The sequence below is a fragment of the Mustela erminea genome, chromosome 14, assembly GCF_009829155.1.
Source record: "Mustela erminea isolate mMusErm1 chromosome 14, mMusErm1.Pri, whole genome shotgun sequence".
Lineage (NCBI taxonomy): Eukaryota > Metazoa > Chordata > Mammalia > Carnivora > Mustelidae > Mustela > Mustela erminea.
This window is the reverse complement of record NC_045627.1, coordinates 41,206,751-41,229,299: the sequence shown is the minus strand read 5'-3', so window position 1 is coordinate 41,229,299 and position 22,549 is coordinate 41,206,751. Positions and strand designations below refer to the sequence as shown.

Here is a 22,549-nt window from a genome sequence, read left to right as displayed (position 1 = left end):
TCTGGGTGCTGTTCTGCTTGGCGCAAACATGGAAAACTTTGGAACATATCTACAGGGTGGGGCACACTGCCTTCTACCTCTGACCGCCAACCAGCCTCAGGAACGCCATCAGGAATAAAGGACTCTGTAAAGAAAACACTCATACCGAAGCTCAGGGAAATGACGATCAGGACTGAGACGATCAGGACTGAAGTCTCCTCCTACTCAGTTTCAGGACTTTTCCACTACACACTATTCACACATGTCAAATGTTCAGCATCTCCTGTTTGTTTTTGTTACTGCTAGAAATAGGGACCCAAGTTGACACTAAAGGAGCTGTCCTCAGTGAGTCTCTCCTTCACTCTTCAGTATCCCGAATCTCTGTAAATAACACCTCTCATTTCAGTGCCCCAGGACTCATTTCCAAGGATAAACTCCAGGATAAACTTCAAGAAGGCAGTCGTAATAACTGGGAGATGGCAGAGGGTTAATGATCAAGATGGACACTGACAGAGAACTTGAGTGTCTGGGTCTTCATGGATCTGAAAAGCAGTTGTCACCTCACACTCACACTCCCAGAATTTCAAATCTTTCACTGTATTTCACCCCAAGGAAGCTCAGAATTTCTACTGAAACAGATAATCTTTATTATTTCTTGACTCTCTGAGATTCTCAAATTAAACACAAATCCTTTCTAAAAAACAAAATTTGTCTGGACCTCTTCTTCCTGGCATTGGGCTTGATCTTATAAAATACAAGTAAGAGCCAAAAAAAAAAAAAAAAAAAAAAAGAATGGTTAACTGATTGAATTTTAAGATTGAAAGGCACACTGTAGGTCACAATCCAACTGCTCATTCTTGCGGATATGAAATTGGGAATGAGGAAAGTCAAATGACTTCCTTGTCGTTACACCGTGTGGGTAAAGAGTAGAATCTGAGTCTCCTGGCTTGCAATTCATTGTTTCTCTATTACATGACATTGCTTAGAATTCCAACAATTCATGGCCAGATTGCTAATAGCCCAGTGACAGGCATCAAGATCCTTGGCTATCCTCACTAATTTGGTGGCAGTGACACGATATTTACACACATGAGACAATAATTTTACAATTTAAAACAAAATTTTACCTAACTTTCTTTTAAAAAGTTTGATCAGCATATAAGTGACCTGAATTGCTTCCTTGTTCGGGCATGATTCTCTAAGTGGGCTGCGAGGAACTTAATCTAAGGGGCTTCATCTGGGTTTCTCAAGGACAATGTTGAGGGCATTCCATAAATCTCTGAAACAAAGGTAAAATTTTATGTTAATATACATTTTCTGGGACAAATGGCCATAGTTTTCATCAGTCTCAAGTACTTCACCTTATGACATTAGGAAGCACTGTCCTGAGGCAATTATTTCCTCTTTCCAAAGTCACAATGCCTCATGCCTCTTATGAATTTTACAGTATCTCCAGCTCACCTTCATTCTCCTGAAAGTGCTTTATGTGGGATTAGAATTAGCTCAGCTTGTTTGGAGTTTTTTAAAAACACTCAGACCCTTGATACATCTGGGTAGCTCAGGCAGTTAAGTGTCCAACTCTTTGATTTCAGCTCCGGTCATGATCTGAGGGTCCTGAGATCAAGCCCCATGTCAGGCTCCTCCCTGGGTGTGGAGCCTGCTTAAGATTATCTCCCTCTGTCCCTTCTCCCCTTTATGCACACACACACATATTCATTTCCTTAAAAAAAAAAAAAAAAAGTAGGCATGCTCCTGGAAAAAAGACAAAATATTTCAACCCTCCAACATTCTTTACATGTCACAAAGAGAATTAATTCAATAAACATTAAAAAAAAAAAGAAAAGCCACTCAGACCCTTACCATAAATCTGCAAGTCCTGGCTAGTAATTACTGGGTAAGTGTCTTGGTGGTTCTGGGTACTGCCATTAACCAGAGTGAACAGCATTCTACTAAAACTACATTCTTAATGATGAAACAGACCCTACACTTGACTCAATTTAAAAGAGAAGCTCCTAAGTGAAATTTTCATGATTTTCCTTCTTTACTTGAAATACAGTTGATGAAATACTGACTTTTAAAAAACTTTAAGGTCAGTCTGACTGTATCTAGAATGGTAAGATCCTGAAATATATAAGCCATTGCTATTAAGCACCAAGATATAAGGGTCTTCTTTAGTAGAAAGCTGGGTTACTGTATATTTGAAACCTAACTATCCATCATAAACACCTTCAATACATTTGAAATAGCAGGGTGGACAGATTCTCTCACATTGAGGGTCATTTATGAAGCGATCAAAGGCTGTAGTGGGAAAAAGAAGTATGAAGAGGGACCGGGCTTTATAGAATGAATAACTTTTCTCATTCTCAATATTTCTTAGATTCTTTTACAACAAATTGCTTGGCTCTTGAGAACAGACTCATAAAAGAGGTGAAATATATTTTTCTATCCTGAATCTGAACTTTTTTTTAATAGATAAAGTTGTAATGACCCTTTCCAAATAATAGGAGCCAACACTGCAAGAAATTTCCATTGTTTCGAAGACACAAATTACCCTGCACATCTATGTCTATCAACTGAATAAGGAAGGAAAACACATGAAAGTCATTTGAAAGACAACATCTCCTAGGAGTTACGCTTGGAAAAGTCCAGTAATCCCCCTACCTAGATAAATAGAGATTTCCAAATGACTAGGCGGATGAAGGTCGGAACAGGGCCAAGCACTTGAATGTTATAAAAGAGACTCCATATTAGACTTTAGAGAATGAGTCCAACACGCAGGTCCTCTATCGCTGGCCAGCCTCTCCGCGACACAGCCCTACCTTGAGTGGAGAAGAACCAAAACAAAACAGTATCTTCAAGCAATTTACACACAATTCAAATGGAATTTCTCCAAGCTCAGAAAATTTCAAGTTTATTCAGTCCATATGCTATCCCAGATTTTCATCCCTTCTAACAAATTCAACTTAGAGACAAGCAGCCATTTCTTAGTCACTCAGGATCAAAATCCCTCTTCCAGTAACCACAAATCATTAGTGACAGTAACTGTGCATCATTTGGAATGTTTGGGGATTCTTTTTTTTTCCCCCCCTTCTAATAAGAAACTCACTGGATGTGGTTTCAGAAGTGTCTCGGGAGCCCTAATCAACTCTTCTTCCATGAGCAGCAAACACATGGCATGTGATTTGACCTAGCACTGCATTCCTTAAACCAGGATTTAAGGAAACTGACGATAGTTCCATAGGGTGATGATCAATCACACAAGATGGCATTCTAGAAAAGACATCATGCAGAGCATTTGTCTCATGGAAAAAAAAATAATCTTTCCCAGTAGAGTACCTTACTTTCACTACGCAAGTCAAAATTCACACCTCCACAGTGAAGATGCCGCAGCATATTCTAGGTAGAGAGAGCCTACATCAAATCCTACTTTTGCCAAGTGACCTGTACAAGTTAATCTGAAACACAGTCTCATCATTTAGAAACTGGTAATGAGGATAATAGCAACACCTCACTCGTAGGGCTGTTGAAATGATTAAATGAGCTCAGGCAGGTAAATCACTGAACACAGCATTCAGAGTATGATAAGCATTCAATAAATGTGAAGTTAGCTGTTGTTAGCACTACATTTTTAAGTACCAAAGTCAAGGAATTGAGGGCAAGTCCTTAATGTTTCCTTCCTTGATTCTGTCTGTCTGTTCTTGTGCACCAAAGTTTTTATTTTTGTCTTTGTTGCCAACACAAGAAAAGCGCACGCACGCACGCACACACACACACACACACAAAACAAAACAGAACCAAACCAAACCAAACCCCACCTCTTTCTTTTGGGTGAGGGAAGTACTAGAACCACACAGAACAGTTTAAGAATGTCTAAAACTTTCTGAACAAGTGCATCCTTCTCAACGCTTTCATTCTCTCCTCACATCTTCCGTCCTGGTTCCCAAGGGGTCAAATTAACTTACAAGGGAATCAGCATTCCTGTTCCCCAACTTGAAGCAGAGGAGTCAGAATTCCCAGGCTGGAGATGTCCCTTTGAGCAGCTTGGAGGCATCTCAAACCACCAGGCAAGAAAGAGCAGCCATTCATGGAACAAATAAGTGATTTGCATTTCCAAGGATGTGGGGAAACATATTAGTTATAATTAGCAAACACGCAGAGTCCCCGTGACAGCTTCACTTTACAAACCCTTGAATGTTTGACAAGAAAAGGTCATGTTTTGTAAAATCCTCAAAAGGTCATTCAATAACAAATCACATGAATGAAATCGCAAGGGTTCAGGGAGGTTAACAGAAACACCACAGGCAGTAAAGTGCGTTTTCAAGGTAAACAAGGAAAGGGAAAGTGGCCTTGCCTCAGCTCTGGAAGGGGAGAAAGAGAAGCAATCTCTAATTTACCAAACACTATAATTTCAAGACATTTTCTCTGTGCTTGGTGGTTTAACGCTGAATGTTATTTCTCGTGTTCGGCACACTTGGAGGATTAGCAGATAACAGCCCAGCAACATTTCAACGGTTCTTCAAAAGGTCTAGGCTGACCTCAGCCAGGGCTTGCTTTTATATGTTTTATTTAATAAATGTCCCAAGCGGACAGAACTGAAATAGGTGGCCACCTGTGCGGCAGGCACACACACCCACGCGAGGTCCCCGTGCACCACCACCAACCCAGCAGCCCCCAAATCTGGAAACTTTCGCCCCAGAAGCCTTTTCTTCTGGCACTTTGACCTGTTCATGACCTCTCCCTTCCCAGGTCTATTTTCTTCTTCAACAAGAGCCAGCCCCACATCTCTCACAGTCAGGAGTAACAAAGGCTTGTTTATATAGGGTAATTTAGCTACAGGATCAGCAGGGGGGCGAGGAGGCCTGCGCATCTGATCCACTGGTGGAAGGCACAATACAGATGCGGGGCCCACCGTTTAAGGAGGGTGCTTTGTCAGGGCAAGACCAATGGGCTGGCTGCTTTCCAGATAGTTGAGCCAAGGCATAGGGAGAAAGGAGCTTCTCTAGGCTGCCTCAGACATAGGTACACCCTTGACATATGGGGGAGGGAGCATTCACGTTAAGAATGCTGTGGAAAGAGCCCGAGGCCAAGTGGACAGGTAGCACAGACCCCGGATTCCCTAGAAAAAGGTCACCCATCAGAGCCCTTGGAAGAGAGACCACATCTTCAGGAAGAGCCACAGGACATGGAATTGGCAGACCTAGTACCTGATGTGCTCTGTGATCTTAAGCAGATTTCTCTGACCCTCCTGGGTCTCCCTTTTTGCATTTGTAAAACAGGTCAGTGCTCATGCTCATTTCCACATGTAATGTATGAATGAAACCAAGTGAGAAGGACCAGCAAAAGCCATGTGTGACTCTATACCAGCAAGGACTTGATGCCCAAGTCCCAAGTCCCACTCCTTTCCACATCCCACCCCCCAGACCCTTCTGGGGACCTGCTCTGCCTCATATCCCAGACATGTGTGGGTTTTTTTCGACCTACCCTTTAACTTAAATTTCTGTAAGATTTACAGATTTCTTAAATTTCTGTAAGACTTACAACACAGTTCCTCGGTCATGCGAGCCATACTCCAAGGGTTCAAGAGCTCCCCGGGGACCAGAGGCTACCACAGTGGGCAGCGCAGGGGCACCAAGACTCCCATCCCTGCAGGACATGCTATGGGGTAGTGCGGCCTCCAAGCTTGCCCCTACCACCAACCACCCCGCCCTCTCCATGGACGGAAGACCATCTTCCAGATATGGCCCTGACGGATGGCTGGAGCACGCACCTTTCATCTTTACAGTTCCCTGCCGACCACAGAGCCCCACCAGTTTGGGGACGGTTTGATCAGAATGACGGTCAGAAACAGGACACCTCACTTTGTCTTTCTTGCCAACTATTTTAGCTTATTTGCCACGAGTACAGGGTATAATTAATATCACACAGGAGCCAGCATTGTCATTTTTCAAATCATTTCCCTGGAAATGTTCTACACCTCTTAATGGCCCTGCTAATGCTGTAGCTGTCATGTTTTGGACAGCTGCACTTTTACAAGACAAACTCTGCAGCGCCAGGAGCCTCTCTGCAGACTTTTTAGCTCAGAGGCTCAGAGGCCGTGAACGCCAGCCGGTAATGGCTCGATGGAAATCTTTGATTAATTTTTTTTTTTTACCTCTTGGTACTGACTGCTTCTCAAGTGTCACCTTCCCAGCTTCTGTCCCCAGCCACTTCACCCCTTCCTGCCCTCTGCCCTGGTCCCCCACCCCTATACCTCCTCTCTTCTATGCCACCTGATGGACAGGGAACTGGTGAAATAGGGCCAAAGTCCTACAACTGAAGAAAGCCAGGACATTCCACCCAGAGGTGCAAAAGTTTAAACATCTGGATGAAAACCAGGCCTCCATGCTAAAGGCCACACACTGAAAAAGCAGGGACCTTCATGCCTAATTTTTAGAAATGTGCTTCTTCCTCCCAGGTAACGTAAGAGAAATGTTCGAAGGTCTCTATGTCCTGGGCACGTATGGAAAGGACAGGGAGGGTATGGGGCCGTGAAAGCAGGATTGCATTTGAAGTGTCCCAAGAGCCATGCATAGGACAACCGAGGACAATCTGAGCCACACCAAGGATTGACTAAGGGGCATGGAATGAAGATGATTTTAAACAAGACAGAAAAATTCACCGTATTGTTTTAGGTAGTCATGGCGTTTTGCGGCTGCTCTTTAGTGAAAACTTTTTTTTTTTTTTTTCTTTAAATCATCAGTCTCGAATAAAGGATCTTCTGAGTTCGGTCCAACCACGTCCAGGGAGCCCTCTCGGCTGAGGCCTTCTGTCTTAAAGGGAGCTGAAGCCAGATCCATCTTAAAAGGAAGCTGAAGCCATGCTAGGGACGCAGCTCTCTTTTTTAGGCTAAACAGCGGCGTCGACTCACTGCTCCTTTAATACCGTGTTTATTAGTGATTCGCAGCCCACGGAGAGACGAGCTCACCACTTCCTTTCACGCTGCGTCTGCAAAATGCTACAGAAAGTTGGACTCATCAGTGAAGCAGCGGGTCCCTTGGTTGAAACCAGCCAGGCCAGAAAAGTGACATGAACAGGATGCTGCAAAACATGCACAATTCGAAAATACACACGGTATTCTCTTCTGCATGATTTGCTGCCATTTAAGAGACAATAAACAGCAACTTTAGATTGCTAACAACGTGTCATTTAAGGTTTGCTGTTGCTCAACATCAAGAAAAATCAATGCCGGCTCTACGGGGGCAGCAAACCCCGAGAACTGAGCTCCATTTCAGGTCTGTTTGAACTCATTTCCTTTCTCCACGGTTGCCCCCTTGTACTCCCCCTCAGGCGTCCCCTCGCAGCAGGCTGACAGCTTGACACATTGACAGCTCGCACTGAATGACAACTGATTTGTACAAATTTCAAGCCTTATAAATCTACCTGTCACAACAACAACATAAAAGCGCCCAGGCCCAGCAGGTAATTCAGAAAAAGCTTCCCTTGACAGCACTTTCTGAAAAGCAATGGCGTGCCTCCTGCCAAAAATTCCAACTATCATCCTTGTATAACTTTGAATAAAAATTCAGGGCCCATTTTCTTGCCAACAGGCTACCAATCGTCTTATTTAAAGATTAAAAAGAGCGAACGGGAAAGGGGGGGGGACACATCCACACTATTTCATTTTATACTGATATGAATGTAACACCACCTGCTATGCCAGGATTACCGTGCCGGTTTTTCTCTCGGCTGCTCAGGAGTAAATGAGGGAGGCTTTTTACGGTATTTAAACAATATTCCAGATTGCAGGGGCTGTGCCTGCTAGGACCCTCCCCACTCACCTGGGGCCTGCCCGCTGCCAGAGCTGGGCCGTTGGACTAGAGCTAGGCGGTGCTGGGAGGCAGAGGCTAGGGGTAGGTCCACCAGCCTCAGGATCTCTCCAAGACAAAAGTCCTTCATGTGTCTGTTAGCCCCACCTCTCTTGACCACTTTCTTACTAAAATGATCAAACTATGTCAAGGTAACCTTTTCTCGATATTCTCATCTTATTCACATCAACACAGAGCACGTTCTTCATGACTGCATCTTTATTATAAAATAATCACAAGTTGAGAACTTGAACTTGGTTTTCAGGCACGGTTTTATAGTCATGTGTCCCACAAAGAAAAAAAAAGTGTTAGCAACATCAGGGACTTGTGAGAGGGGAAAACACTAAGGACATGAGCACTTATACCGGAAAGAGCCCTTTATTAAAATTTCTGTTCATCTCCACCACTCAAGCCTTTCCAGCTCCACTTAGTACAGAGAAAGGTCTAACTGGAAAGTGGCTGGCGTAATTTCTCATGTACCTCATTCACTCCTGCAGAATCTCTCTGGCCTCACAGATGGGAAAATGAACTTATCCTGCCTTGAAGGCTTTGCTGCAGGGGCGTGCTGAACAGGACGCTGAGATAAGTCCTAGGAAAGAGACACGGGACCAAGACACAAACTGACCACCCATCCAGCAAGCAGAACTCTGAAGCAACAGCAATGCCAGCAAAGCGTCCTGTCACAGTGAGCATCACCTCTCCGCAGGGTGGGTCTAGGCAACAGTGAAGAACTCAGGTGCCGGGGATGGACGTTCCGCTTTCAAAAACCGGCTTCTCCGCTTATGAGTCATTGAATCTTGGGCAAGCTGTATTCACACTCAATGATTCAGTTCCATCACAGACACTTGTCTGCCTCAGAGGATGAGGATTAAATGCGTCTAAAAAGTTCCATTCATAGGAAAAAATACCTGTTCATTTATTCATTCATATAGATACAGATATACGAGCATATGTAGAAAACATGAAGGGTAAGTGCTATGGTTAGGAAAAGAGCAAATTACCATATTATATTATAGTATTATCCGTACTCCCTTCAAGAACTTTTCTTCCAGTGGAGGGTAAGCTTGCAATGGAGGTGGGGGGAGGATACAGTTCCCAAAAATGCTTTAAGTCATTTAGTTAAAATGTGCAGATAAGAAATCATGTAGCTGGACTGAATTTCTTTCCTACCCCTTTTTAAACAGTCTTTCTCTACTCTTTTCAAGTCGCTTCTTCATATACTCACAACTAATCAGACCAGCCAGTATGTGTTGGAAACAAATTAATTTAAAACACATCATTTGGGGCACCTGGGTGGCTCAGTGGGTTAAGCCTCTGCCTTCGGCTCAGGTCATGATCTCAGGATCCTGGGATCAAGCCCCGCATCTGCTCAGCAGGGAACCTGCTTCCCCCCCTCTCTCTTGCCTTCCTCTCTGCCTACTTGTGATCTCTCTCTGTCAAATAAACAACACTTTTTTAAAAAACTAAATAAAACACATCATTTACACCACTTTACCACCCAGAAATACAATGACTATATGGATTTCAAGAGGAGACAACATAGACACAAACACATAAAAATGTGAAGACACACTAATATATACCAGGAAAACAATTTTTAGCGCCCCAAATATAGCTGATATCAGTATTAGGGGGCTAATCTTGAGACTGAGATTAAAAGAATAGGATTATCATTTGCAGCAAAGCCCACTGTCAACATCAACTGAACCCTAAAATATAACTGAGATTAGGATTATCCCAATTACAAAGGGGATGTTACGTCCCCTTTGTAACATTCTTATCCTCCTTCTCAATTTGATTAACATCAAGACTGGCAAGAGCTGATGGCACTTCAGATGCCAACAGAGAACAACAATCAGCAAATCCATAATTTTATAATTATTCATAGGATCGAGATCAAGTATTTTGATTATGAGCCATTAGCGGCCATTAGCACATAAAATTGGGTTTGGGTTTCACAGGCATGTTTAAATGCCCAACAATTTGTATTTCATGCTAAGAAGCCTGAATCAAATGTTTTCATGTAATGAAAAAACTGACAAACCAAAACTGCACATCAAATCTTTATAGAATGAGATAGGGAAAATATCTATAAGATTAATAAAAGAATGGTAATTTACATTAACTAGACCAGACTTTTTCATCTTTCATCAGTCATAAAGTGAACAGGGGAGTAGGTAAGGCAGGGATAGGAAAAACGTCACCTTCAAGCCAGAGGAAATAAGTGAGAACGTTCCTATTTTAACCCTTCCCCTGTCAACAATATGTGCTTGGCTTAACAAAATGATAAATGCTATTTTTGTTAGCTATTGTCTTCCTGACATCAATCACCAAGATTTAACAAACACTCTCACATATGCCAGGATTCCCCCCTACTATGACCAATTAAATAACCCAATCATTAAACAGAGAACTGCGGGGCTGACAAAAGCAGAAGGAAGCACAGTGCTGGTCAGTTAAGCTGCACACTGGCCCAGTGAGAGTTTACTTTGGAAAAAAAAGGGAATTTTAGATGCAAAACACATGACACCTTACTCTATACTTTTATCTGTGCATCTGTTGTAACGACTTATTTCCCAAAGAGTAAGCAGTGCTTTCAAGCCGCTGGCCTTCAAAGATTTACAAAGATTTATTTTTTTATTATTTTCCTTAGCTCCTTATTTCTTCATCTCAGTAAGAGCCACACCTGGGGTTTCAGAATGCCATCACGTATAAGCCAGGGTTCCGTGGGAACTGACAGGCTTTAAATCAAAAAGTCATTGTCCTTGTGACCTAGGAGAAAGCCCAACCACCCCTCACTGAGAAAATTCCCCAGACTGATCAGCTTCGCTATGCCCCAGCACTGGGCCCCCTGACTCATGGCTTCCCAAAGTATATTCTACATCAGCCCATCAACAGGTGTGCTGATGGCGACCAAAGGCTAAATTTTCAGTCCTCTAACCACTTTAGAGAAGTAGATGATTTTCTACTGCCCATGGGTCTCTGTCTACATTGGCTGGGACAAAAGGACCAACTTCACCCAATCTTGCCCACAGAATGACCGGTCACAAAGACATTTTCCTGCCACATGAGAGATCATGTGAGAAGCATGTATCATGAGTCATCATAGCCTTTTCAGCTCTGCTAGCAAGAAAAGCCAAGTGTCTGAGACACTTGGTGCTCAACCAGGTGCCATCACCCATGCCGAAGGCCTCACCAAGAGTCCAGGCATGGCTGGTCTGGCGCCCCCAAGAGGCAAGATGGCAGAGCTGGCCTGGACATAAGGGAGAGAGGGACCAACACTGTCTCTGGCCTGAACTTCCACGGAATCAGTAAATTTTTACCACTTAGGACAAGCCATGTTATTTGTAACTGTCAGAGGAAGGAAAATCTGTAATTGTTAAGGGGGATGAAGCCTGTGCAAATTCTTTCCTGTGCAAAGTGAACAGTCAATCACTTTTATAAGGACAGCAACAACTGAAACTATCCATTCGTATACTTTCCTTTAGTCAACAATATTACCTTTAGTAATCTGGGGAATGTGCATCCATAAATTACAGAAAGTGTTATTGCATTGCTGAATAAACAGCAACATTTCCATCAGCAGCAGCAGTGGCAGCCCCACAAAGGTATAACAAACAGACTCAATCATTTTCTTGTCAAGCTTTGCAATGACTGCAGAGTTTACTGCTGGAGATAATGTTGCTTTCCTCAGCATTGTGTGCCAAACTGCAAACTGCTTATTAAAACAAAACCTCTTTTTCGGAGCAGCATGAGTTGGATAATCACTTATTGCACTCAAGAAAAAAAACAGGTTTGGTGCCCAGAGGAGGTTAGCAATCAGGCATATGTGTTAACATTTGGTTGGTAAAAACTGGTTAAAAAAAATAAATTTTCTGACATTGGGGTGGGGGGGGAGAAGAAATTAACTTATTAACATCACTGTCCCCAGATTGCCTCTTTTCTCTATGATGTTCATTAGAGTTTTTGACAACGTGTTTCAAAGTACTAAGCTAGACTGCTTGATGGAAGCTTTGGGGACGGGGGAGTGCTGGGAGGAGGAGGAAGGGTGAAGATGATTCTGGAAGGAAACCAGAAATAAAATGCAGCCTGCTTGTCTCCACAGGAAGAAATCTCTAGAAGAAACTATATTGCAGGGGCAGGAGATAAAGCTGAAGAAAGGGACAGGAGGGAAACAAGTAAACTTTAAGAACTAGGCATTTGTGACTAAACTATTTCTGAAGACAGCACCTATTATTACTCTCCAAAGAAATTGCTTGACATAACTAAGCCAGCGATGGCACTGAAAAACCATCCTCAATTTTCCCCCGCTTAAAATAGATTGACAGCCATTTTACTGAGCCTGAAGAACAGGTATGTGCAGACAGAGCCGGGGAGGCCTGCCCTGTCAGGAGCGCGGCTCTGTGAGGAAACCCATTATACTTGCCCACAGAAGAGCTGCCCCAGTATGTTTCTTGTGTTGTTGTCTTTCCATGCCCATTTAAGATGAATTAACATCAAAGTAGGCAGGCCCTCTCCCCTCGGCTTGATGTTGCTGATAGCCTTGTGGTCCCAGATATCAGCTATGGAAGAGGCAAACCTATACTTTGGACGTCCCTATCAGTACAGGAAATGAGACTTTGAAGACTTTATTATAACTGTGGACAGCAAAGGAGGTCTGACTCCCATCACTGCTCTAAAATGAGAGAGAGTAGAAAACAAAGGAAAACACCACAAATGTGGAGTGGAAAGGCAACCCCAGTAACCGTCATTCAGCTCTGACAGCGGAGGGGAGGCACGTGCAGGTCACCGATGTACCCTGCGTCTCATTCCTGGGAGGGCAGTCAGTCCCCAGCTCTCCCACTCCCTTCCTGAGCTTCAAACCTGCACAGGAAGTACCATGCCAACCCAGTTTGTTCCTCTTCGCCACCTCAGGGCCTAAAATCATGCTGTTTCCTCCAACTGGAAAGCTTTTTTCTCCCTTTGCTCGGCTCATTATTCACTTCATGACGTATTTCGCCTCCTCTGAGAAAGGCCTTCCCTCTCCTGACAACCTAAACTAGCCCCTGCTCCCTATCTCACCCCCAACCATCTCCTCCCACATTTCTTTCAATTTCTTCAGATCACTGTTTCTACCTCAAATTACATCATTTATGAATTTCTTGAAATATTTGTTTCCTGTTTCCTCCATGACCAGGCAGACTCTGTGAAGGGAAGACTTAATTTTATTCAGAGTAGGATCTCCAGCACCGAGAATAGTGCCCAGCACCCAGTAAGCAGAAGCTCAATAAATAGTTGAGAAAATACCCAAAGTTGAGGAAATATCCTCTGAACATAAATCTGAGACCTCCGTTGACTCAAAAGATGGTTTCTGAGTGGACACTAGGAGTCCTGATCATCTGAGGAACGGTAGAGAATGTTTAAGAAGTCTTCATTTTCACATCTCCAAGAACGTACAGTAATAAGTTACTGCTCCTGAATTCTGTGAACCACAGAAATTTGGGTTTTATTTGTTCAAAGTACAAAATAAAGGAAGGAAACTGCCCATGACCTACCTCCCTCAATAGAGGGGTTAGGAAACCTGGTGTCAGTATCCACCTGCCATCAGATATAATGAATGCCTGATGATCACTGGGGCACACTTGAAGTATTTTAACAAAGGGTACAAAGGCCTACTTCATTTGTTTTTAAATGTTATTTGCAATCCGCAGTTATTGGCACAAAGAAATAAAAATTTAAAATACTGGATCTACAACACCTGTGTACCACCCAAGTTTATCAAATCTTAACATGTGGAGCCATATTTGTATCAGATTATGTTTCATGAAACAAATATTACAGAAAGAAATGATTGCCCATCTATTTCATTTTGAGGATTAGGTACACCTGAAGCCCTAAAAATATTTAAGTCACTATTAATTGCCATGTATTATAATAGTTAATGACTTCCAAAGCATTTGTCAGCAATTCTCACGTCTCTGCTCCTGCCAGCATTTTAATTCCCTCTTCACTCCTCATCCATGCCCCTCACCATGATTTCTTTTTGTTCATCTCCCCTGATCTTTGCCTGATTCCATATACCAAAATGAATTCCAAGTAAGAAAGCATTTTGTTAAAAAAGAAACCAAGAAAGTACTAAAGAAGAAAAACTAATGGAGAAGTCTGTTCTACTGTAACAAAAATTCCCAAAGCCATAAAAAATGATAAATTCAACTGCATAAAAATCAACTGCATGGGAAAGAACCTAGATGTCCATCAACAGATGAATGGATAAAGAAAATGTGGCTTATCTATATATATATAGATATGCCACATATATATATATATGCCATATATATATATATGATGGAATACTATGTAGCCATCAAAAATGACCTCTTGCCATTTACAAAGATGCAGATGGTACTAGAGGGTAAAATAAGCCCATCAGAGACCAATATCATATGATCTCTCTGATATGAGGAATTTGAGGGGCAGGGTGAGGGGTCATGGGGAGTAGGGAGGGAAAAACTGAAATAAGATGGGGCCAGGGAGGGAGGAAAACCATAAGAGATTCTTCATTTCAGGAGAAAAAGTAAGGGTTGCTGGAGGACAGGGGGTAGGGATGGGGTGGCTGGGTTATGGACATCGGGGAGGATATGTGCTATGCTGAGTGCTGTGAACTGTATAAGACTGATGATTCACAGACATGTACCCCTGGGGCAAATAATAATTATATGTTCATTTTAAAAATCTAAAAAAAATCTTTAAAAAATCAACTGCATGTGAAGCAAAAATTATGCATGAGAAAACAGAAAATGAAGCAGATGAAAAGCCACCAAGAACAAATAAGAAGGCAACCAGAAGCATGCAGAAAAAACCCGCAACTCTACCCCAGAAAAAGCACTAATTACATATGCACAGGATACACAAATCCATACGCACAATTATATACACATATGAAAACCCATGCATACAAAGCACTCCAAAAACAATCAGAAAAAAGACAAAACCCCAGTAGAAAAGTGGACAAAGGATACACACACACAGAGAGTTCACAGCAAAGGAAATACCAAGGACTCTTAAATGTATAATAAGACGCTTAACTTCATTCATAATAAGAGAACTGCCAATTAAAACACCGAGAAATCATTTTTTAACCTACCAAGTTGGCAAGAAGCCAAAAATTTAATAGTACACTCTGTTGGTGAGTCTGTGGAGAGCAGGCATGCACCTAACATTGTTGGTAGGATATAAATTAACTTAAATCCTGAGGAGTGTAATTGGGCAATGTCTATCAAAATTACAAATGTATATGCCCTTTGATCCAGCAAATCTATTTCTGGGAATTTATCCTCTAGATATACTTGCAAACATTCAAAAGTGACAGCTTAAGGTCATTGATTGCAGCTCTGTAGTAATACAAGGAAGAGAATGAGAACAATATCCATCAATGGGGCTGGAGAAGCTAATTATGATGAATTCATACAATGGAACACTACACACCTATAAAAAAAATTGAGAATGCTCTCTACGGACTGAAAATGGAAAAGTGTTTTTTGTCAAATGAGAAAAACAAGAAGCAAAATAATATGAATAGAATGGTATATGCCTTATAAATGGGAGAGGAATCATGTATTTAGTTTTATTTATACAAACAAAACTTTGGAAACTCTGAAAAAGATATAGAAGAAACCAAAAATAGTTAGCTTTGCAGGTTGCAGTGGGAACTAGGGAAGATAAAGAACAGAATGGGAAAAAAACTTTTCATAATCTTTCCTTTCTTTAGCTTTCTTAATTTTCAAATACATGTGCCTGTTACCTATGCAGAAGTTGAAATTGGCTGAACCAGGGATAGAGCAATACTCAGCTGAAGAGTAGCCATCCATTGGGAGCAGCAACCTATCACGTTAGATTGGGGCCACCCATCTGTCCAGCCTGCCAGATCAGTGGACCCCAATTCTGTCATTGTCATTCAAAGTTACTGATTCCAGATTCCTCCCTGCTTCAGGTTATCCTAAGATCCGACCAACTGACTTAGCCATCGCGACCCTCACAGAACTACAGACGGAGGACCGTAACATACCATTACTGACTACAGAAATGCCACTGGATCTATTCATTTTATAACACACATGTAATTATCAAAACTGTATTTAAAAAGGTGTATGCAGGGCGCCTGGTGGCTCAGTCATTAAGCTTCTGCCTTCAGCTCAGGTCATGATCCCAGGGTCCTGGGATCGAGCCCCACATTGGGCTCCCTGCTCAGCAGGAAGCCTGCTTCTCCCTCTCCCACTCCCTCTGCTTACATTCCCTCTCTTACTATGTCTGTCTCTGTCAAATGAATAAATAAAATCTTTTAAAAAATAGAATAATAAAATAAAATAAAAAGGTGTATGTATATAAAAGATAGGTTACCAAGTGCTGTTAAATATGTGCTTTTAAAGACTTGAATTACAAGATAATAATGCATTATTTCAACATTATTTGTCTTATGGGGTCTCTGAAGTACTCAGTGGGTTTCCTTTAAGTAGGAAAAAAAAATACAAGCCTGTGTATTTTTAACATCCTTTGCAGACCACTATCAAAAGCTACTTTGGACGGTAAATTTTAGTTTAACCTTGTGTGCAGACCACCCCAAGTTCTCTATCAATGGCATCCCAATGAATGAGATTTTACTATAGGTGAAAAATAAATATTGACAAGTGTGCACACAACTCTGCTGATGGAACTATAATTTGGTACAAGCAGTCTGGAGAATTCTTGGCAATGCATACCCACAATGAACACCGTGACTCCATGACCCAGCAATTCTGCCCCTAAGTATGTATCCAAAAGAAAGGAGGATGGATGTTCACCAAAAGACAGATAAGAACAGTCAAAGCAGTTATACATAATAACCAGAAACTACTGACCAACAACCCAAACGTCTACTCAACAGAAGAGCTTTTCAAACTCTGGCATATCCCTACAACAGAATACTATACAGCTAGGAGAATGCATGAGCTGTTCCTGCACCAACATGGATGGATTTCACAGACACAGTGTGGAGTCACTGAAGCCAAAAACCAGAAGAGATGGAATCTTATAGGATTCCATTTAAGTAAAGGTTTGTACGGTGACTAACATAACATAAGAATAATAATAATAAAAATAATTAAGAACAGTCCTCTGCTGTTAGAGCACAGGACAATAGTCAGCTACCCTTGGTGGAAGAGTGGTATAAACAGCACTTGGGATGGACACTTGGGGAGCGTCTGGCTCTGGCGGCCCACAATATTCTACAGCCTGATCCGAATGCCAGTCCCACTGGCATGTCCACACTGTAATTAACCAGTTCACAGTGGTAATTAACCAAACTGGGCACTTAAGATTTGTGCATTTCTTTGTATGTATGTTATACATCAAAAAATAATTTTTTTAATGTTTAGAAAAAAAATTGCCTGTAATAACTCTTCAAAGCATCAAGTACCTGAACTGCTGCCCCAAAGTTAGAGGGACCCTTAATTCCTATCATTAGCTCCTGACATGTCCAAATGATTCTTTGGCTACTTGTTAATAATGGAATCAAAAGGCACTAATCTCATTATCGCCTGTCAGCAGGCGCTGTCAGAACGCTGTTGGCCATTAGTCGCCTGCTGCTGCAATCAGTCAGAGACTTGCAAAGCACCCAAAAGGAGACACAAAATACTGCCAGTTTAATTTTTCTCTTGTCCCACTCACCTTTCTGCAAACTCACGCCAAATCCTTGAACCTCCCCTACCCCCCATATCACAGGCTGCCGTCTCCAAGAGACCATCCCAGAGCTCTCTAGCAACCACAGAACTCCTATTCTCTGAAAAAAATTGCTGCATTTACTACTTCACTCATCCACCCATCCACACAACCATCCATCCATCCATCCATACTTCCACACAAACATTTACTGAGCACCCACCATGTGCCAGGCTCTGTGCTCAAGATACTATGTAAAGTTTAATTTCTTCCCAGTATTACATGGAAAACAGACAGAAAACTAGAATTACAATAAACACACACACACACACACACACACACACAAGAACTGTGGGAAAATGGGAGAGGAAAATGTAAGCCAGCTTTTGGGGTGGGAGAAAAGGAAATAATTCCTACAGGAGATTTCACATAAAATATGTCTTAAAGGATGAGTGGAATTTGGCCCATCAAGTAAGATAAAGGCAGCTCCTAGCAGAGGGGATCTCAGGAGTAAAGACACATAGAATAACGTGTACACACTATGACCCACAAGTCTAACCCTGGGTACATGTTCAACAGAAATGGGTATGTATGTTAACCAAAAGACTGTCAAGGACACAAGAAAAAGGTGGGGAGGGGCTGATGTGGGATGTGCTTGCTGGCATGTGGGAACTAGAGGGAGTAAAATCTGAGTGAGGACAGAGGTCAGCAGGCAAAGAGCAGAGCACAAAGGTCTTTGCAAACCCTGTGAAACAAAGAAGATTTCATGCCAGAGAGGAAGGGCAGTCAGTAAGGGTAGTGAGCATGGGAATGGCAAGGTTAAGTTTGTCATCAAGGCACTGCATGGAACATGGAACTGGAGAGAAAGAGGCAAGTAGATTTCAACACAGATCTGCTTTGAGGCTAAATACTTGGAGTGAGGTTAGAAAGGAGAGAAATTCAAGAAATGTTTAGGTGGCAAAATCAGAAGCACTTGTTGACTGATTTGGTGTGGTGTTCGAGTGGGGAAGGTGAAAGGGAAGTTGATAAAAACTGGCAGGTGTTTGACAGCAAAGGAAAAATACACAAGAGGGGGAGAAGATTGGGGTGGACAAGAGGGAAGGTGAGGAGGTCAGCACCAGGGGAATTAAATATGGGGACTTTAGGGAGTATGCTCAGCAGGAGCTAACACCTGAGTTGGACAGGAAGCAGCTCTGGTCAAAGGTAGAGATAGATTCAGCAGCACACACTAGAAACTGAAAGCCTGGGACCTATGAAATCATAAAGTACATGTCATTAGCAATTAGAGACCCAAGGACTCTTGGTCCTACCAACATTAAGAAAGGAAAGGAGGCAGAAGGGTCTAGAAAGAGGGCAGGGGGAGATGGGCAGAGAGGTGTTCAGTAATCAGGAATTATGATATCATCAATGCCAAGGCAGTGGGAAGTTCTAAAACCGGAGTCACTGATCAATAGTCCCAAATGTAGTAGTCAGAGGTCCAGGAAGGTTAGAACGGGAACAATTCCACTGGATTTGGCAATTACCAAGTCATTGGTGACTTTAGTGAGAGATTTCAGACTTTAGGTCACTTTTGGCAACATAGGTGACTAAGCTGATAAAGCCACATCACAACACTTAAAGAAGTCTGGAAAAAATATAAGCCTCCCCTAAAATCTTGATGCATAGCAGAGCTTGGGATGGGGGAGGGGACAAGAGAGAAATGGTCAAGCAAGAGAAACCAAGGCTAAAATCCAAGCCTATACCACAGGAGACCATGCCAGTATCAGACTTTGATATAAACCATAGGATCCTGGTGATTAATGTCCTCAAAGGGATAGGACCTGTTGCTTTGGCCTCATACAAGATGGGGAACTGGAACTAATAGTTCTACGTAAAGCTGAACATCTGTGGGCTGCCCAACATATAAAAGGCGGACAAGAGAAACTACAAGCTCAGAAAAGCAGTAAGAAAGCATGGTATTTCTCAGGGGTTTGAGCAGAAAAAAGGGCCTCCTGCAAGAAACTAAAACTCTGAGCCTGTCGTACCATGGACAAAGAGTCACAGTATTTCAAATCCAAGCTGTCAAATAATAAAACTGCTGTTTTATATTATGAAACTTTTTCAGAAGTAGTAACCCTTCCACAACCTAAAATATAACCCTTGACAAAGAGAAACTCAGAGTATAAAATAAAAATTATAACACAAGGAAACAAGTAACTATGAGGGAGAATCAGCCAATCACAAACAAGAGAACAAGCAGTTACAGAAAAACCTGACAAACCATAAAACAGGAATTTAAAATGTATAGAAACTGTTATGGACAGATTTGGGGGGGAAATTACATAGAACAGAATATCTTAAAAAGTCAAAATTTAAAATCTGATGGATAGGTTCAACAAAATATTCTACACTAAGAAAAAAGTTTATGAACCATAGGGTAAATCTGAAAAAAAAAATTACCCAGAACTCAGCAGAAAGAGCTAAAAGGCAGGGCATATATGAACCAAGATATGTGGCAAAGAAGAGAGAGTAAGTTCCATGGTAGAATCTAGTCATAGTTCCAAAAGCAGAAAACTAAGAATGGAGGAAAAGGTAGTAATCAAGAAGAATTGTTAAGAATTTTCCAGAAGTGAAAAAAATTTAAATACATAAATTCTTAGATTATGTAAGGTCACAGAGTCCTGAGGATTTTAAATAAAATAAATCCACACATTGATACATAGTACTGTAATGAAAAACTTAAAAGTAAGGAAAAAGTCTTTAAAGCAAGAGAAAAGATTATTCTGAAAGGAATTAAAAATTTAGAGCAGACTGATCACTGTTAACAGTAAATTCCAGAAGACAATGAAATCCATTAGCCTGCTCAGGCTGCTATAACAAAATACAACAAACTGAGGTGGCTTTTACAACATTTAGTTTTTCACAGTTCTGGAGGCTCAAAGACCATGGTCAAGGTATTGGCAAAGTTGGTTCCTAGTGAGAATTCTCCTCCTGCCTTGTAGACAGCTGCCTTTTCACTGGGTGCTCACATGTACTTACGCACGAATGAGTACAGAAGAAAGAGAGATAGATCTTGGCTATCTCTTCCTCTTATTAGTACATCCATTCCATATGACTGAGGTTCCACCCTTATGACATCATATAACCTCAATTTTCTCCCTAAATGTCTTGTTTCCAAATATAGTCACACTGATAGTTAGGGCTTCAACATATGAATTGGGTAGGAGTTGGGGGAGGAGGTGTGGTCAGACACAATTCAGCCCACAACAGAATATCTTCAAATTGTTTGAAGAAAAATAACTCTCAGCTAGAACTCTACACCCAGATAATGTATACTTACCCTTCAGAAATAAAGCCAAAGTAAATACATTTTCAGACAAAGTGAGAAAATTCCTACATCTGAATTACTGAAATATCTACTAAAAGAGTATCCTGCTTAGCATTACACTAATTGAAACTGGAAGAATAAATAGAAGCAGCAATAAATCAACTAAATTGGTAAAACAGTCTCTCAAATATCCACTGAACAGTCTCTCATAAGTGCCAGACACAGTTCTCTTTGCTGGGGATTCTATAACAAATACAAGAAATCCTCTGATTTGTTACATATAATCTGGCAAGTGGTGATAAGTGCACTCAATGAAAATAAAGCAGGAGAAGGCAGCAAGGAGTAAAGACAGAAGTTTTACCCTGCGTGCTAAATCCAAATGTGTACTGAATACTAAAAAGTAATAATAGTGGTGAATTTTCAGGGCTTATAAATAAGGGGTTCTGGATAGGAAGATAAAGGCAACAAGAACCACTTGGATCAGACAGGTTTGAGACTCAGAAATTATGCTGGAGAAAAGAATAGGAAAATAATCAAATGGATACATGCCCCTCAATATTTGTAGAGCATTATCTATAATAGTCAAGTTATAGAAGCAGCCCAAGTGTCCATCAACTGATGAATGGATAAAGAAGATGTGGTATGTGGTATGCATCCACACACAATGGAATATTACTCAGCCATAAAAAAAACTGAAATCTTGCCATTGGCAACACCATGGATAGGGCTAGAGATTATTATGCCAAGTGAAGTAAACCATATGATTTCACTCCTATGTGGAAGTTAAGACATGAAATAAATAAGCAGAGGGCAAAAAAATAGCCAGAGAGAGAGAAACCAAGAAACAGACTCAACGATAGAGAACTGACGGTTACCAAGGGGAGATGGGTGGGAGGATGGGGAAAGAGGTCACGGGGACTAAGTAGGGCACTTGTGATGAGGACCAGGAGTTGGAGGAAGTAAATTACTAGATTGTACACCTAAAACTAAAATTACACTATATGTTAATTAACTAGAATTTAAACAAAAGCTTAAGAGTGAAAAAGAAATTCACAATGGAAAATTGAAGTCAAGTTTCTAGATTCTTTATTTCCCCTCTGATACCTCCTCAGAATGCCATTATTTTCCTCAGACTATCAGACTCCACAGTTTAAGATGAGTGGAGTTAACACAAGTTCTTGTATGAACTCAACAGAATCTAGTGGAGGGAAGAGAACCATCTCTCACTTGTAGCTCTTCATAATAACAAAAGAAACCTTTCCCCGAAGCTCCTTGGCAGATTTTCCCCTTGCTAATTGACCAAGACAGTGTCACATGCCCTTATCTACACCAATCACAAGCAAGGGAAATGGGATCCCAATGTTGGTCTGAAAATAATCCAGACTTAACTCCTAGTGATGGGTTTGAGTAACATGAGGAAGGAGAGACAGCCACACAAAATTCCACTTTTTCCATCAAGGAAGAAAGCAGTGTCTACTGAAAAAAGCACACACAGCATTTGCCCTACCTCCCATCTGCCTCAAAACTCACCACACGGTGGGGAGCCTGGGTGGCTCAGTCTGTTAAGCATCTGCCTTTGGCTGAGGTCATGATCTCATCAGGGTCCTGGGATGGTCAGGCTCCCTGCTCAGCAGGGAGTCTGCTCACCTCTCTCCCTCTGGCCCTCCCCCACACTCATGCTCTTGCTCTCTAATGAATAAATTATTTTAAAAAAAATTCACAGAGTAATGACTATGTGACACTGTGA

The 22,549-nt window shown here is 41.7% G+C and overlaps 1 protein-coding gene and 1 long non-coding RNA gene across 3 annotated transcripts in view; both read right to left on the bottom strand.

Moving 5' to 3' along the window:
* LRMDA (leucine rich melanocyte differentiation associated) overlaps positions 1 to 22,549 on the bottom strand; it is a 1,046,803-nt gene that overhangs the window by 884,982 nt on the left and 139,272 nt on the right. The window lies entirely within an intron of this gene.
* LOC116573772 lies at positions 6,117 to 8,711 on the bottom strand. Its single transcript, XR_004278989.1, has 2 exons — positions 8,520 to 8,711; positions 6,117 to 6,973 (listed from the first exon to the last, which is right to left on the bottom strand). It is a non-coding gene; the product is annotated as an uncharacterized LOC116573772 (long non-coding RNA).